Source organism: Neomonachus schauinslandi, chromosome 7, assembly GCF_002201575.2.
Source record: "Neomonachus schauinslandi chromosome 7, ASM220157v2, whole genome shotgun sequence".
Classification (NCBI taxonomy): domain Eukaryota; kingdom Metazoa; phylum Chordata; class Mammalia; order Carnivora; family Phocidae; genus Neomonachus; species Neomonachus schauinslandi.
Window position 1 is genome coordinate 35,898,783 of NC_058409.1, and position 18,822 is coordinate 35,917,604.

The 18,822-nt window shown below is 43.7% G+C and overlaps 1 pseudogene; it reads left to right on the forward strand.

Moving 5' to 3' along the window:
- The first annotated feature begins 14,106 nt into the window (after positions 1-14,106).
- On the forward strand, positions 14,107-15,376 carry LOC110591242 (annotated as a pseudogene).
- Positions 15,377-18,822: the final 3,446 nt, after the last annotated feature.

Below are 18,822 nucleotides of genomic sequence, written 5' to 3' on the forward strand. Positions count from 1 at the left end.
GCCATGCTAACTTCCATCTCTGCAGCTGCTGCCATCCAAAACTCTACTTTTCATTCCCATGTCACATTTTCAGAGAAGTCTTTCCTCTTATCCTAAAAGTTCCCACTACTCTCATCTCAGAGTCCTATTAACATTACCCTGATTTATTTTCTTTACGGAAGTTATTAATTAACTTGCTCATTTGGTTGTTGTCTATCTCTTCCTACCAGAATGTAAGTTCTTTGAGGGCAAGGATTTTGACTGGCTTCTTAACTTTTCCATTCGCAGTGTCCAGAATAGTGCTTAGCACGTAGTAGATGCTCAGTAAATGAAAGATGAATGAATGACTGACAATAATTCTCTCCATCTATCTGAGCTTTCTCACCACGATTTCATTTTATGTATATAAATCCTTTTCAGTTAGTCTTCTGTCTTAGATTCATGAGCAAATGACCAAAGAGTTGGGATAAATATTCCTGCTCCTTTTACTGCCCTCTCCTGTGAATTTACAAGGCTAACAGGACAATACAATCAGACAAGATTTTCTCCTCTCCTGGAGGCTGATGCTAAATTGTGAGGATTAATGAGATCCCCATTGCTCTCACTCATTCTAAGTGTCATGCCAAGGCTGAACCAATATTGAGACTCATATTGTACATGGGAGTTCATTTCATTCCTATGCTGTTGTACCTGCAAGCAGAGTCTCTGTCAAGTTTGTTTTAATAACAGGGTTCCAGAGGGAGAATGCCAACTGAATTCATGACTAAAATAAATCGAAACTACACAAACAGACTGGAGGGCAAGAGACATCCAAGAAACTTTATCTTCTCAAACTCGGGGGCTGATCGGAAATTGACAGCCACTGAAACACAAGCTCTCACTGGAAGGTAAGATCCTTTTGGTCAGCACCCCCAGACCATGGCTTGACCTTCATGGATCTAAACAAATTAGTCTCTCCATTAACCAAGAAAGAGGATCTTGTTGCCCAGAGATGTGTATTTTCCCTTCTTTGCAATAATTTCCCCACTGTCCATAAAAACAGTGGATTAATAATGACATAATAATCTACCACCTCGATACTAACCTCTGTTGCAAAGCCTTGGGTACAGTGCTAATGATAACTATACCTCCTGTCTGCACTCTAATGGGGGAAAGGACACAAAACACATATAAATCAACTTATTATAAATTGTGAGAAGGGCTATGACTGAGACCAAGGGACCTACTTCAGAGAAAGCAGATAAGATTTAAGCTATCAGAGAAAGCAGATAAGATTTAAGCTAATATTGAAAGGATAAGAAGGTAAGCCATTTGGGGTGTGTGTGTGTGTGTGTGTGTGTGTGTGCACATGTCCATTAACAGCCACATTCCCACTCTGTGGATGAGGAAACCAAGGCTCTGGGAGGTTAAACTTCCTGCCCTAAATCACTCACTTATTACAAAACAGGTTGTATTTTTTTTTATTGAAGTATAATTAACACACAGTGTTATATTAGTTTCATGTGTACAGTATAATGATTCAAAATTCTAGACATTTCTCAGTGCTCATCAAGATAAGTGTACCCTTACTCCCTTTTATCTATTTCACCTATCTGCCCACCCACCTCCCCACTGGTAATTACCAGTGTGTTCTCTGTATTTAAGAGTCTGGTTTTTTGTCTTTTTGTTGTTGTTGTTGTTGATTTGTTTCTTAAATTCCATATATGAATGAAATCAGCTGGTATTTGTCTTGCTCTGACTGACTTATTCACTTAGCATTATACACTCTAGGACTACCCATGCATGTTGCTGCAAATGGCAAGATTTCATTCTTTTTATGGCCAAATAACATTCCAGTGTGTGTGTGTGTGTGTGTGTGTGTAACATCTTTTTTATCCATCATCTGTCAGTAGACACTTGAGCTGCTATAATTTGGCTACTGTAAATAATAATGCAATAAACACAGGGATGCATATATCTTTTTGAATTAGTGTTTTTCTTTTCTTTGGGTAACTACCCAGTAGTGGAATTACTGGATCATACAGTAATTCTATTTTCAATTCTTTTTAAGGAAATTCCATACTGTTTTCCACAGTGGCTGCACCAAACTGCATTCCCACCAACAGGACATGAGGGCTCCTTTTTCTCCACATCTTTGCCAACACTTGTTATTTCTTGTGTTTTTGATTGTAGCCATTATGACAAGTATAAGATGACATCTTATTGTGGTTTTCATTTGCATTTCCCTGATGATAAGCAATGTTCAGCATCTTTTCATCTGTCTGTTGGCCACCTGAATGTCTAAGAAAGGGTTTTAAAAGCATTCAGTCTAGCTCCGAGTTATACATTCTTTCCAAGATTCTATGGCATTTCTTGCTTAAATCAGAGAAGATGAAGGGCTGACACTTCATTAGGGGAAGAGGCTGTTTCTTTCCCTGGGTGTCCCTTGCATATTGTGGTGATTGCTGAGTGAGGTTGCTGGGGAAGCCAAAGCAGCAGCTGTGGGTTTACAGTTTGGAGAAGACCTGGCTTAGTAACAGAAAGGAGGTAGGATGAAAAGGAGACTGAAATGAAACGAAGACAGTAGGGTCAAGAAAAACTCTACCTGGAGAAAATATGACTGACAAGAGACCTAAGGAAACAGATAAGAGATAAAACATAGAAAGACAGAACAAACATGAAACAGTCAATTCACTTCTTCCTTGAGAGTACACTCCAGGCAGTACTTAGATATTGGCTGAATTTCAAAGTCCATTTCTGAACTCCCCCTCCAATCCCATAGCCAGGCTATTTTGTCCCATTCTCTCCTTTATTTATTTAAAATGCACAAACAGTTATTCCAGTGCAAGGCACTGACACTACGAAGATAAATGAAGTGATCAGTGACTGGTCTTGTCTAAAAGGGGTTCACTTCTGGGGTGCCTGGTGGATCAGTCGGTTAAGCATTCGACTCTTGATTTCAGCTCAGGTCACGAACTCAGGGTTGTGAGATCAAGCTCCATATCAGGCTCTGCGCTGAGCGTGGAGCCTGCTTAAAATTCTCTCCTCCTTCTGCCCCTCCCCACTCCCCTGCATGCTCTCTCCCCAAAATAAATAAATTAATAATAATAAAATAGGGTTTACTTCTGACTCCCCAAGTTGGCCAGCAAGTGTCTAAGCCAGGGGCCCTAATGAGTTTTACCACTGTTGGGTGTCATGTCAGTGTTGTCCCAGGCATTATGCCATCTCTAAGAGTAAAAAAGTAGTAACATCATTCTACCCATCAGAGCTCAGGGCCCTAGTGAAGAGACAAATGGGTCAGTGGACAGTTACAACCCACTGGGGCAAGAGCTGTGGGAAAGAGAAGTGCCAGAGGCCATGGAAGCTGAATGGAGGGTTCTTATGCCTGACCAGGAGTCATGAAGGCTTCCGGGATGAAATGTGCCTTCTTTCATTCACACATCAAATAATTCCAGAGCCCCTGTTATATGTCAGACATTGCTCTAGGTTATAGAGATACAGTGATGAACAATAAACCTCTGACATCCCAGGGGGAGGAGAAGACAATAAACAAATAATAAGCAAAGAAATCATTTAAATAATTTGACAGATGGTGTTAAGTGTTGTGAAGAACACAGAGCAGAGTGAAATGAAGGAGAGGATAGGCAGGGAAGCTACTTTAGAGTGGGTGGGCAGCAAAGGCACCCAAATATCAAGACAAGCCAGCCATGTAAAGACCTGGAGGAAGAGCATCCAAGACAGAAGCCAGGGCAAAGGCCTAAAGCGGGGACAAGCACAGCCTCATCGAGAAACTGGAGGAAGGCCAGTGTGAGTAGAATAAAGTGGTCAAAGACGGAGTAGACAGAGAGGAGGTGAGGTAGGAGAAATAAGCAGGGCCTGGATTTGGATTTCTATTCATAGAGCAATGGGAAGCCACTGAGAGAGTTTAAGAAGGATACTGATACGCTCTGATTTACATTTTTAAAAAAGGTAACTCTGGCCAAGTGAATTGCTCAGCACCCAAGACTGTGAGCATTTATCTTTTTTTTAAATAAACTTTTTATTTTGGAATAATTTTAAATTCTTAGAAAAGTTACAAAAATAGTACAGAGACTTCTTATATTCTTCACCCAGTTTCTCCTATTAACATCTTACATAACCATGGTACATCTGGCACAACAAAGACATTAATACTGGTAGACTGCCATTAACTACACTACAAACTTTATTAGAATTTTACCAGTTTTTCCACCAGTGCTCTTTTTCTGCTCCAGGATCCAACTCAGGAGAGCACCCTGCATTTAGACCCATCATCTTTTAAATATTCTTTCTGTATTTGAGGAAATACCTCACACTAGCAAAAGCTAGAATCAGCTTCCCTGGTTTGTCATGAGAAGTCCTGATAGATAAGGGGGAAGAGTGGGCTCAGGCAGGCTACTTCTGGAGTTACCTGGAGTCACCTAGGCAAATCATCTAGGCAAGGGATGTAGGAGCCTCCTCAAAAGAATGGGGTGGGAATCAGTTTAGTCAATACAATGACATCTATTATTGTCACCTCACAAAAGGGTAATTTTAATACTCCCAAATTAGGAAGAACACAGGCTCAGAATAGGCAGTATTTCTACACTAAATAAATTTAGCTTTATGACAAAACTAAAACAATGTGCTAAATTTTCTCATTTTTGTCCAAGAAGCATGACATTTTATTTGGATGTTTACCTATCCAGCCCCAGAGTCTTGTCTGGGGACAGCTGCCTCAAAAAAACAAAAACAAAAACCTACGTGGGAATGCAAATTGGTGCAGCCACTCTGGAGAACAGTATAGAGGTTCCTCAAAAAGTTAAAAATAGAACTACCTATAATCCAGCAATTGCACTACTAGGTATTTACCCCAAGGATACAAAAATAAAGATTTGAAGGGGTTTATAGCACCGTTACCTACAATAGCCAAACCATGGAAAGAGGCCAAATGTCCACCGACTGAGGAATGGATAAAGAAGATATGGGGTATGGACACACACACACACACACACACACACACACACTGGAATATTACTCAGCCATCAAAAAGAATGAAATCTTGCCATTTGCAACAACATGGGTGGAGCTAGAGTGTATTATGCTAAGAGAAATAAGTCAGAGAAAGACAAATACCACATGATTTCACTCATATGTGGAATTTAAGAAACAAAACAGATGAACATATGAGAAAGGGGGAAAAAGAGAGAGGGAGGGAAACAAACCATAAGAGACTCTTAACGATAGAGAACAAACTGAGGGGCGATGGAGGGAGGTGGGTGGGGGATGGGCTAAATGGGTGGTGGGTATTGAGGACGGCACTTGTCCTGTTGAGCACTGGGTGTTATTTTTACGTGGTGAATTACTGAATTCTACTCCCAAAACCAATATTGTACTGTATGCTAACTAACTAGAATTTAAACAAAAATGTGAAGGAAAGGGAAAGCATAGAAAAAAACCAACCAAACCTGTGGATTTGTAAAATTACAATCACTTAATCCACACACATTTACTGAACACCTTGTGTATTTCAGGCACTGTGCTAGCCTTTCGAGACAGACGTTTCCTGACCTACTCGAGCCTATAGCCTGTGTGGACATCAGAAGAGTCCTGGTTTTAGACGCATGCTAGAGACCAAGAAAAACCAAATAGCTAATTGCAGAAACTGTTCAGAGATTTATTACTAACCCAATGGAGATGGTGATTAAAGACAACGAGACACTGATGTGTTGGCCGTAAAATGAGTGCAACAATCGGGAGTGCCTGGCAGGAGATCATATCTGGGATGGGAAAAAAGCCTCCTGTGAGAGGTGAGGTTTCCAGCATAATCTAATCAGAGGAAATGAGTTTTGAGGCAACTTCAGGTGTGTCCACACCTAAACAGGCAGCCGTCTTCCTTTAGTGCAGTGTTTCTTTCCTGGCCATTTCAGTGGGTCTAAATGGGGATTCAAAGGTTAGAAAAGCTCCTGGTAGGAGATCTCAGACCAGAAGATAAAAATCTTGATTCTAGTCCAGAAGGTTAAAAAAATAATAACAAATATTACTGAGCTCCTACAATAAGCACAGCAGATCCAGACGAAGAGCTACTCAGCTGCCTCCTCCCCAGCAGCAGAGGTAAAGACCAAAGAGCAACAACCAACCAAGTGATGCTGGGCTCCCAGCCATCCTTGAGAGAGTGCTCGAGGCAAAGCTAGGCCACAGACAACTAGGCTTCTTGTTTTCTTTTCCTAATGCTGTAATCCGAGAAGCAGTGGTTACTTTAAATAGTGGCTTGGAGGCTTCTTGCATTAGGATCTTCTGAGGTGCTTAGTTAAGAATGAAAAACAGTGAGTCTCTCGCCCAGGCCTCTTGAATCAGAATTTCCAAAATCTGCACGTTAGATAAGCTCCCCAAGTGACACTGACGTATGTGAAACTTTGAGAACTGCCGTCCTAAGGGTTCACTACCAATCTCTGGATGGCCATGGTGAGAGAGAAGTGAAGGGATGATGCAGATGACTAGGAGAAGGTCTCATAGGCCCTGACCAGTGGAGGCAAGAGCAGGGGCATTTCCCACCACCATTCCTGGGCCCTGCTTTGTGTCCTTTTTTGGTAATCTCATATGCTCTGTGGCTGTTCTGTAAACCCTATAGTTATTGTTATTGCATGGCTTGACCCTTCCAAGGTTATTGTCCACCTTGATTCTCTAGAGCCCTTTGGGCTGAAAACTTCAAAAGCCAGATATTACTCTCAACACTGTCTAACTTTCACATAGAAGTTTCCAGACAACCTCAAGCCAGTGAGTCCCAATGGTTAAGAGAGGCTCTAGAATCTAGACACTTAGAGGGCTTTGTCTTTGGACTTCTTGTGCCTCAGCTTCCTCCTCTGTACAGTGGGTTTACTACCAGGACCCCCCACATCAGGGTGTTGTGAGCAGCAAATGAGATCACCTGTTCAAACTCTCAGAGTGTGCCTGGAACACAGTTCATGTGTGATAAATGTTACTTCAAACACTCAACCAGTCAAAAATACTGCCCCCCCCCCATGGGAAAGTGCCCACAGCAGACACAAGAGTCACCGTGGAGGGGTGGGGAAAAAAAGAAAGATGATGGAGAACCGATGATGCTGTGTGGAGAATTCAGAGCTGTTCATGGCTGTGTGAGAGCGACGGGGTAGAGGAAATGGGGGGACACTGCTCAGAGCCCCTGCTTGCACTGGGATGGAAATCATGTATGATACGAAAGGTAAAGGAGGGAAGTGATAAATTCATTGTGCGTGCTTCTGTCATCCTTGGATGAGCAATAGAGATCATAAGAATTCTCAAGACCAGGCTGCATCATTAGATGAAGAATAAAAAGGCTTATTATTAGGGGAAATTGATGCTTTGTGAAAGCAGAACTTTTAGAACAAAGAGAATCAGGCTGACATTTTATGAAGCTGGGAAAGTGCGTTTCAATCATGATCGGTTACAGGTCTTGGAGTCTTTTGTTTTATTGTTCTCTTGTCCCATTTTCTCCCCCAGGCTCCAGGCTGAACCCTGGGGGGTGAGCAGTGGATGAAAAACTCTTAAAGGGAGGGATTAGGGAGGGGGGAGGATTTCTTGTCCACGAAATACACACAATCTATATTTTGAAGGGCTGTATTTGAACTGCTTAGAAAATACTTCAGAGGCAACCTTACACTTTTTGAAGGAGGCAGTTCAGGGGGTGGAGAAGGGCATGGATGTAACTATCAGACCAGGATTTAAACAAAGTTCAAATGAAGGTGACTGACTGTGTTACCTTGGGGAAATTACTTAACCCCTTGAGCCTCAGTTTCCTCGTCTGTAAAATGGGGTGGAGATTATAACCGACCTTACAGGGTTGTTGTGAAAAACGAGTCAAAGTAAGCATGGGCGGTACAGAGCAAGCCCTCAGAGGAAAGGCACTCTCCACATTGATGTCGTTGCTGTCACCATTCCTAAGAGGTTATGGGAGCAACAAAGGAACCCAGCAAAAAATTAAGCTGTTCCCTGGCTTAGAATCCTATAAGCCTTCAGAAAACAAACAGATCACCCGTTTCAACCCTAATAACAAGGGGAGCCATCACCAGATTTATTTTTTAAGTTCCCTGTCTTTTTTGAGAAAGCAATTATTTCCAGGGCTGGAAGTCCCTAGAGTTCACATATGTTTTAAGTTACAGAAAGGTACTGTTGTGTCAGGACAGACTGATTCTCCACAGATTTTGCCTGTTGCCCCCACCCCACCCTATCACCAGCAGCCAATTCGGGAGTCTCCTTTCTTCCCCAAAGTTGACCCCCAAGGCACAAATGGCTCAGGAAGGAACAATTCATATTTTTCTTTCTCAGGTGTTCCTGGTTTTTTTAGCCCCAAGTATTGGTGTTTCCATGTTCTGGTTTGTGGATTGCTTTGAAGATATTCTGGAAAGAGAAGAGGTGTGAGAATGAGAGTAAATGTGCAGAAAATAGTCAAGGACCATGATCCAAAAAAAGAAAACATATCCTCCCACTCACTTACTCACTGAATCATTCTGTGAACCCACTGTATGGCAGGCCCTGTGCTAAGAGCCTAGAAGTTCCCAGCCTGGAAGGTAGACAGCAATAAACAACCATAGCAGTAGAGAGGGAGGGGCACCTGTCAAACCCTCAGGTTTGGCCCAGTGATGCCTTCTGGTAAGATTAATGGCCTCGTGTCCTGTGAACCGGCCTCAGGAGGAGGTACTGAACACGCAGGGATATCCCAAAATACCCCTGTGTCCCTCACCTGGCTCCATGCTTGAACTCTCTCATTAGTCTTCATTTTGGAATAAAAGACCATCCCCTCACAGAATGCCAGTAGCCCTAGAGGACTTCATCATCAGCCACGCCAAAACCACTTTCCTTAATTCCCTTCACAGAACTTAACAGTTTACAAAACATCTTTATGTTTATTATCTGTTGGTAGAACAGGCAGTTTTGTCCCCATTTTACAAATGAGGAAGTTAAAAAATTAGCCTGTGGCCTCACATTTCTGCTTATTAATGTGTCAAGTTTTTATTTAAATTCTAGTTATTTAACATGTAGTGTGGTATTGGTTTCAGGAGTAGAATTCAGTGACTCATGACTTACATCCAACCCCCAGTGCTCATCATCACAAGTGCCCTCCTTAATCCCCCTCACCCATCTAGCCCATCCCCTGCCCACCTCCCTCCATCAATCCCCAGTTTGTCCTCTATCAGTAAGAGTCTCTTATAGCTTGTTTCCCTCTCTCTCTCTCTTTTTTTTCCTTTCCCCTATGGCCTCACATCTCAAAGGTAACTGAGCTGGGACTTGAATCCAGGTCTTCTGACTCCAATCTAGTGTTCCTCAAAGCCAGCCAGGATCATCACTACTTCCTGGCACCTAAGGTGAAGATACTCTTTCCTCTCAAAAGTAGATACATCATGCTTGTGATGGAGAAAATAAACTTGAAATAAAGTTAATGTCCCACTCTGCATTCTTCAAAGAGCTCCAGGGAAGGACGGGCTGAGAGGTCCCCCGTCCTCTGATGCTCACAGCAGAGACTGCCCAGTCCTGCGGGCACCGGGAAGAGGTCAGGGTATCAGGGAACAGCTGGTAATAATGACCGGTTCCTGGACGCTTACCGTGTGGCCAGCACCGGGCAGCATGCTTCAGCTACATCACTCAAAGTCCCCTGCCTCACTGCTGTCACCTGTATAATCACAGTCCCTCCCACCGCCATTATTTAGGGATCTCTCCCCACCCAGAGGGAAAACCCGGGGAACAATCCCCTCATGTACATTACTATCTACTATCCACTCACAAGTTCCTATAGGAATTGCCTTCTCATCCCATGAATGCTGTGGCCTCTATTAAAACACTGCTGTGTAGCCCGGGATGCTACCTCCTGGGAAGGCTAACAGACTTGGGGTCCCTTAGAGTCTCACTGTACCCCTTGCCCCAAGTCTGCATTCTGTCACCTTGGCCTCTGAACCACTGAGTGTCCCACATCACCAAGTGAGAAGAGATCCTTTGGCTCATGGCTCTAACCCCTGCCCCACAGGGGTTGAGAAGTTCTTGGGGTCAGGCAGGGTCGGATTCCTCATAGAAACTTCCACTGTCCCTGAGTCCGCATTTCTTTCCCCAGGCCCCATGCAGAGGGCTCCTCCCTTCTCTTGTAGTCCAAAGCTATATAAAGAAATTGGGAAAAGTTGAGAATGTAGGCCCCACAAACCAAATGAACATTGCTGGAGAATTCTGTAAAAGTGACCGCTCAGGGGAGGCATGCAGGAGTTGGAACTCTTAAAAGTCCCCCCAAAGAAACAACATCTGTCATTCACTGAGTCCTCCCATGCTTACCTAATTATCCCTCATAAGCACCCTTGGAAATGAGTGCTGTTACTGCCTTCAATTTGATAAGAAAATGGAGTTCAGAAGGTCACTTGATGAGGTCACACTCCAAGCTACAAAATCAGGAGATGAGCCCCATCTATCTGACCGCAGAATCTAGACTCTGAACCCTAATTCAACACTCAGCCCCACCCTGGCTGTCTTTAAAGGCTTGCAGATCCAGGTAGCATTTCTTGCAACTCAAGAGCTCTGAGAAGCAATGACAAAGGAGAGTTTAAGTATTGGGTGGGTGGGTGGGAGGGAGGAGGAGAAGCTGTTCATTTTAGATCTGTAATTCAGACCGATCATTAAGTGGCAGAGGTGTCACCATGCCCCTTATCTTTGCCATCCACCTTCTAAAATAAAAGAGTCAGGGCCTATGATTTCCTCAGTGGGAAGATCCTTCCTTGACATACTTAAAAACCCTGGGGATGATGAGACTTTTTATAAAAGACCAAAGGAGACTCTGGCATGTGGAAGTCTCCTGTCATTTTCCCCAATTTCCCCCGAACCTGTCCTCATCACCCAGTAGGAAGCAGTAGGAGGTTATTTCAGAAATTTGTTTTTTGATTCTGTAATGCCTCAAGGGGACCAGACTGATAAAACTGCCAAGGGGATCTGGTCAGTCTGGGCCCCTCATTCCTGTGTCTGGGTCACACAGATGCCCTTAGCAGAAATGACTTGTAAATTCTTAACCCCTAAAATACTAAATTCCTCCTCCTTGCTACTTTTTTTTTTTTTAAAGATTTTATTCATTTATTTATTCGGTGGGGAGAGGGCAGAGGAAGAGGGACAAGCAGACCCCACACTGAGTGCAGAGAGCCGCGCAGGGCTCGATCTCACTACTCTGAGATCATGACCTGAACCGAAATCAAGAATCGGACGCTTAACTGACTGAGCTGCCCAGGCGCCCTCCTCCCTCCTTTTATCAGTTCTATATAAACTGAAAATTAAGTAATTATTTCACATAGTCAAAACGAGGACCCTAAAATTAAAATTCTAGCCAGCTTGTGATGATAGTAGCTCACATCCAACTGGTGTTCAATGTGTGCCGAGCACTGTTCACCAAGTGTGGCCTGGGAATTGGTTTGAAATGCAAATTTTCAGGTCCTACCCCAGACCTACTGAATCAGAACCCCTGAGGACAACGGAGTCCTGCAATCTGTTTTAACAAGTTTTAAATGAATGATTCTGGTGCATTCTAAAGTTTGAGAACCCTGCCTTACTTTACTGAGTCCTCACAAACACTGTAGACGGTACAGGAACATTGAGCATTACTGTTCCCATTTTATAGAGAGGGAATCTAAGTCTCAAAAGTATTGAGCCACCTATCCAAAGTAAGTAGTAACACAAGGCCTGGAATGCAGATTGTCGTTCTGCTACCCTAAATATGTTTCCTTACCGGTGAAAAGGAAGCATGACAGAGAGTCAAGGAGACAAATGGCTAGTCCCCTGGAAACCAATTAAAGGCAGCTTCAGTCCAGGGTTGGGAAAGAAATTAACATCTATGGAACAGCAGTTGGGTGCCAGTCACTATACATAAATACCTCATTTCACTTAATTCTCACAAAAGTCCACACCAGGTAAGCATCCTGAAATCAAATCAGGTAAGGCAAGCAACTGTGCCGGGCTCTCACAAAGCAAGGTGCAGAGTAGAATCTGAATCCCGCTTAGTCTGTCTCTAAAATCCTCCCGGCCTTCCGGGAGCACACATACACATTCAGCATATTCACACGTGTCCTCATGGCCAGGAGACCAGAAAACCAAGGCTGAATGCATATGCAGCAGCAAATGAGATCACCCTGCTCCAGGGGTGAAAAACCACCTCGACAGCAATTGTGTGGCTTTCAGAGCGTCATCAATCACCCTGTCTGCTCCTCCCCTCCCGTCTTCTGCTCTCAAAAACCACAGACTTTTCCCTTTCCCCTTCTGAGACAGGGAAGTCAAGTTCTCACCAAACTGAACATGCTTCTGCTCTTCCTATTAACTGAGTATTCACCTACCTTTCCAGGGAAGCAAGGCCCTTAGTGGGCAAGGACGCCAGGAATGAGATGAAATACAGTTGGAACCCTAGCGATATTCAGGGAGGATTATCATAATGTTATGGATGCCTTTAACCAGCTCCCCATACAGAACACATACACACCCTCGAAACTGGCGTGGAATCTACCGGCAACCTTCTAAGCTGATGGCTTAATTAACTTGGAGGCTGTGCATGCCATGTCATGAAACCTCTAAAATCTAAGAGCACAGGAAGGTATAAAACTTAGAAACTACAGTTTCTCAGTCATCATTTCGTAGAAGTTTATTTGTTTGTTTGTTTTAAAGATTTTATTTATTTATTTGACAGAGAGAGTGAGAGAGCACAAGCAGGGGGAGCAGGAGGAGAGGGAGAAACAGGCTCCCCACCGAGCAGGGAGCCCGATGTGGGGCTCGATCCCAGGACCCTGGGATCATGACCTGAGCCAAAGGCAGACGCTTAGCCATCTGACCCACCCAGGCACCCCTGTTTAAGTTCATTTATGTTTAAGTAATCTCTGCACCCAACGTGGGGCTCGAACTCACGACCCAGAGATCAAGAGTCACATGCTCTCCTAACTGAATCAGCTAGGTGCCCTTAGAGGCTTTTTGTTTTTAAGACAAAAAAAGTTACTTTCTCTTTTCGCTTAAATACATAGTATTTTCCCCCTTGGTTCATAAAATCGAGGAAACATAAAATGAAAACTCTGGGTGAAAATATTTGTTGACATAAATATATAAAACAGCTCCAAAACCTCCCTAGCCTAAAACCTGTACATGGCTCTCAGCTGCTTTTTGGATGGAGCCCAGGCATCCCAGACTGCTTCATCAGCCCTTGTGACCAGGAGGCTGCCCACACTCCAGTCCTGAAGCCTGACACGCCCTGCCCCAAACTCAGTGCTCAGGCTATAGAGAATACAGGCTGTTCCCGGAAGATCCCAGGTCCTCTCCTGCCTTCATGCCCTCACACCTGTGGGTCTCTCAGCATGCAATTCCCAACTCAGCCCAGGTGCCACCTCTTAAGAGAAGTGTTCCCTGATTTCCGGGGGGGGGGTCTCCCACAGCACCATGTGCTGACCCTCATCACACTACTTCTTCTATTTTGTGATCATCGATTTACTTTGATATCACCTTCTAAGTCGCAAGCTCCAATGAAGGGACCTGTGGCCCACAACCGTCCAGGCACATAGTAAACACTACCTTTGATGAGTGAATGAGTGAATGAGTAAATTAATGAATGATGATCCCCATGCATTTTCCCACAAGCTCCGGATACACCCGGAGAGATAGGATTGTTCTCTCCCGACATCTTTAAGATGCTGTTTCCACTCCCAGAGACTCATATAGTCCAACAGGGTCAGAAGTATCTCAAGGCCCTAGTCCAAAACATTATCTAGATGAGCCCGTTATCATTATCTAGATGTATCTAGATGAGCCCAGGGGTATCCACCAAATTCAAGATTCCTGAGATCAGTGACCAAAGGTGGGCAAACTCCTGGACCTGGTTCTAGTGTGAACTAATCTGGAAACTCACTTTGGTTCAGAACTTCTTAGCATAAGGCCAGTGTAAATGCATTTTCAGCATTTGTATTTGCTATTATAAAAGCGGTAGATAGAAAAGCAAGCCCCACAGCTCTAAAGCTCTGCTGTCGGTAAGGGGCCGCGCAGCTACAACTGGGAGAGGTGCCGGGAGTCCAGACCCGGCTGGGCCATTCCCCGCCCCCACCCGGACGCCCGGTACCAGGCGGCCTGGGATCCTACCTGGCCGGGGAGCGGGACCAGGGCGGCATGTGCTCCTCATCCTCAGGTCTTGGACACACCGGGGCGGCAGGGTCCCCGGCCAGAAGACGACGCCTCTTCCAGACCTGGGCCGGCCGAGACCTGCGGTGCAGGCGCTCTGACCCGCCAGCCCGGAAGGGGAATTTCCGGTTCGCAGTCCACCAGAAGGGAGTGTAGCGCTTAGCGGAGGACCCAGCAAGGATACCCGCGACCTGTGCGCAGCATCTACAAGTTTGTCACTTTAGGAGTTGGGGACTTTCCTGAGCCGGATACCTCTCCAGACAAGGAGGGCAGAGCCGTACATCTGATACCCAGAGAACATTCGGGAGGAGTTACTGAGTGACATGGTCTTGGCCCCATTCCCAGGTGGGGGGTCCTCAAGCCGCGCTGTGGCCCCTGAGCATCCCTCTCAGCTCTTGCTGAGCCCCTACTTGGGCATCTCTGCTCTTTGCTCAAACTCGGAACCCACTGAAAACCCCCTGAGGCGGCTGTTGGTGTCGGAGGAAGGTGAGTGCCAGTGGGAAGGTGGGAGGGACTGGGACCAGGGCTTTGGGCCGCCCTACACTTCTCAGTCTCTCCCTCTGTGTCGCTGCTGCAGCCACTCGGACTGGAAGTTCGAGGTTCCACCTTGTACCACCTTTTCCCAGGACTGCCAGGTCTTCCAGCTGATTGTCTTCTGCTTTAGGGATCCATGCCTGGTGGGGGCAGAAGCAGGAGATAGGACATGGCCTGGGCAGCTAATAAGACTGCCAGACCTGGAGTGTCCTTGACAGGGCCATGACCAGCCTCAGGAGGCTTGTGCTGAGCTGCCTGAGGGCAGGGTGGGTGGGGAGGAGACGCTAGTTCTGTGGAGGGTGATCAGTTCTCTAGGCCCAGAGGTTGGGACACCGCCAGATGTCCTGGGCTGTGAGCGAGAAGCTCCTTCCTGGCAGGGATCACGGGCCAATGGCGAGGTCTCCAGGATCAGGGAAGGAAGCATGTTTGACCAGGGCCCTTTCCCGGCAGATCTGATCGTCTTCACTGAAGGAAGTGGACACTCCCCAAGCTACACCCTCTGTTTCTTGGTGGGGGAGTCATGGCCCCAGGACCAGCTGTGGATCAAGAGGCTTGTGATACTCAAAGCTGTTCCCACGAGGCTCAGGGCTCTGCTAGACACAGCCCTATTAGGGGATACCTCCTTACTGCAGAGCACTGTCCACTTGCACATTTCCAACAGCCACCCACTCTCCCTTCCCTTCACCAGTACAAGGCCTACCTCCAGAACCTGGTGGAGGAATGAATTTCTAAGTCACTGGGGAGGCCTGAGCCCTCACTCCTCATTGTATAGATCCCTTGCCCCTCACCTCGACCAGTAAACTGGTTCTTGCCATCGTCAAACAAACAAAAACACCCTCAAATATAAAGCAATGTATAAATAGTACAGTGGAAGACCATAGTCTGATATTATCCCAAAATACGATTTGCCAAAGATAACCATTGTAAGAATATTTTAGAGGTTGATAGGCAGTGAGCCTGAAAGACAAATCCAGTTCACAGATGACCACTTACAATATATATTTTTTAATATTTCTAATGGTTGCCACAAAATAAAAATCAGGAGGTTCATGTAACTGAAATATTGTCATGGAGCTTTCAAGGTGGCAGAGAAGTAAATAGACTATCACAAAGTAGCATGAAAAGTACTATGATTTATAGGTTTTCAGGCAAAATCTAAAGATCTGCCAACTCATTAGCAAAGATCAGCTGAAGCTGACTGGTGTCAGTTGCTTTTCATGTCCTTAAGGTTGTCACAGTCCCTACCTGACCCATTTCTAAAACCAGTCTGGCCCCCTTATGCATTTGAGTTTGCAGTTATTGATGTCTGTCCTTCCAAAACCCTTCTGTAATATTATGAGTGTTATGAGCACAGCCTACAGTCTTCTTTTCCATTATATCCATGTCAGTGTATACAACTCTACCTAATTTATTCCACTGTATGACCACATTATGATACATACAACCAGTCCCTTCCAGATGGATATTTTGGTTAGCTCCATTTCTCTTCAGTTACAAACAACAGAACAGTAAATACCCTTTGTTTATATCTTTGCATATTTTGTGGGCGTTTCTCTTGAATAAAATTCTAAATGATACTGAGTAAAAAGAACACACATTTAAAATTTCGATAAAAGGAAGACACATTTAACATTTCACTAAAATGGTGAAGTTGGTTTAGAATCTAAGCCTTTTTTTAGTCCCAAGCAAGGGACAAGGAGTGGTTGAATTTGGAGATTGGCATCAAGAAATGAACTGTCCCCCAGACTCATATTCTACCCCTAGGTAATGGCTATAAAGATAATATTGCACATGGAGAACTAGACCTAGCAGGATAAATATATTTAGAATTCTCACTGAAAAGTTAATTCAGTCATAAATTGGGCATGAAAAACAAAACAAGATAACAAGTCTGGTTATATTTATGACATTCTTCATTTGTTATTAAAAACCAAAGGATTTTTTATCCAAAAGTGTTGGCTAGTTTTTAGTTTTTTGGCATTTCTCATTATTTTATCTAAAAAGGAAGTGTTCCCTCCTTTTGTGTTTCAGGCTTATTTCCCTTTCTGTTTCTAATAGATTAACCTGATGTTACTGTGTAAAGGCTGCTTATGTTTCCAAGGTTTGGGCTCTCCTGAGTGGAAGTAAAGATAAAAATTTGCAATCAAAAGTGCAATAAAGTATTGATTAAATTAGCCTCTTTTTTATGATAAATGCAGCAAATGGGATGACTTGATGGTTAACAATGCAGACTCCCTGGGCATAAGGCCTGATTTCCCCCAAACACTGGCTGGGGCAAAGCATAACCACTCTCTACACCTCTGTTTCCTCATCTATTAAGATGGGAGTAATAATAGGGTTATAGTTCCTTGCACAGAATCTGGCACAAAATAATGTTAATTGTTATTATTTATTCCAACATAATAGCCAACCCCAAGCCCTCTTAAAGTTCTGCAGGGTGCTGCAGTGCCCAAGACCAGATAAGCCTCTGGGCAGCTGCTCTGTGAGTTGACAGTCATGTCATGGCCAAGTCGGAATGAATAATTCCTTCCCCAGGGAAATAAACCAGGAGTTGGGCTCAGTCTTAAACTATACTTTACATGCAGCATGATAAATAATAAGACGCCTGGTAAGAGAATAATAGCTGACCTTTACTGAGCACTTACTCTCTGTCACACTCTTTGAAGCATTTTATGAGCATTTTCTCACTCTGTGCTCACAATAATCCTATGCAGCAAGTGCTGTTACTACCATCCCTGTTTTCCAGATGAGAAAACCAAGTATACAGTGTTTAATCAACTAGCTCAAAGTCACATTCTTATTTAATAAGATGGCACAGACCTTCTGACTCCAGAATGTCTGCTCTTAACCAGTAGAGTAAGTTAGAAACAATTGCAGAAAGAGGTAAATCACAGCTAGGACAAGAAGAGGAATTCAAATACTGTCGACTGGTATCTTTCAAGCAACTTGTATGCAGCAGACACTGTTCTAAGTGCTACCAACACTTATTAGGAAGTTTATTGCTTGTGGCAAGCCTGAGAAGTACATATTACTGATAGCACTTTTATGGATAGGCTTAAGCTGTTGAGTATCCAGGGTCACAGAACTGTTAGTGATAGAGGTGAGTTTCCAAAGCATTCCCAAGCTTTCTCCCCTAGGAATGCAGTAAGAATCCAAACACAAGTGAGTCATCCTCATCACTCAGCAAACATTTATTAAGCACTTACTGGTGTCAGGCACAAATGAACAATACAGGGATGGCTCCTGCACCATGGAACAGAGATTACGTGGGAGAGAGATACAATTTATAAGGCCAAATGAGTAAATAACATAATATTGTATAATTAATGATAATTAGCACCATTACAGGGCCCAAGAAATGTCTAATTGATTTGACAAATGTTTATAGTAAGTTATAGAAAAATAATTCTAATTCTTAAAAAAAAAAAAGAGGACATTTGCTTCTTGCGTATTTCATATCCTAGAAGACCTACCCATTAAGAAACATCAAGGACTAATCAGGGTATTTAGGGAATTACTGAGTTTTGCAACTTTCCCACCTGTGATCAAAAGTATGAGATTGTGGTTACCCAATACCCTAGGCAAACTGTCAGCTTTTGCACAGACTTGCCCTGAGTTTAATAAGAATTAAGGTTGCATCCTGCTCATGGTTTTGAATCAAAACATTTACTGATTTCATCAGATAGGAAACAGTAAAGGAAGAGAAGGAAGACCGGTTAGGAGTGAAGTGATCACAGCCCTTTTCCTTTGTAAGCACAGTATCTGGTGTGGATTAACATTTACGTTACAACAGTTTCGGAGCTTTGTAATTATTTTTCTTTTTAATGGCTGTCTTATCAATGGTAGTGCATAGGGTATTAGTGTTATAGGATTTAACTGCCTCTATTGTAAATGTTTTAGTAAATGTATAGTGATTTTTACGCTATCTTCATTATTTTTGAAATATCTTTGAAAATTTTACACCAGTAACATGTTCATTGTAGAAAAATTAGAAAAACACATGAGCAAAATTAAATAAATTTAAATAAAATCAACTAATAAGTCCAGAGGCCAGAAATAACTGTTGCTGACATTTTGGCATACATCCTTCTAGTCTCAATATTATATATCTTTGTATTATTATTAAATAACTTGGGCTCATACAGCTTGTAAGTTTCTGTATTCAGTTAA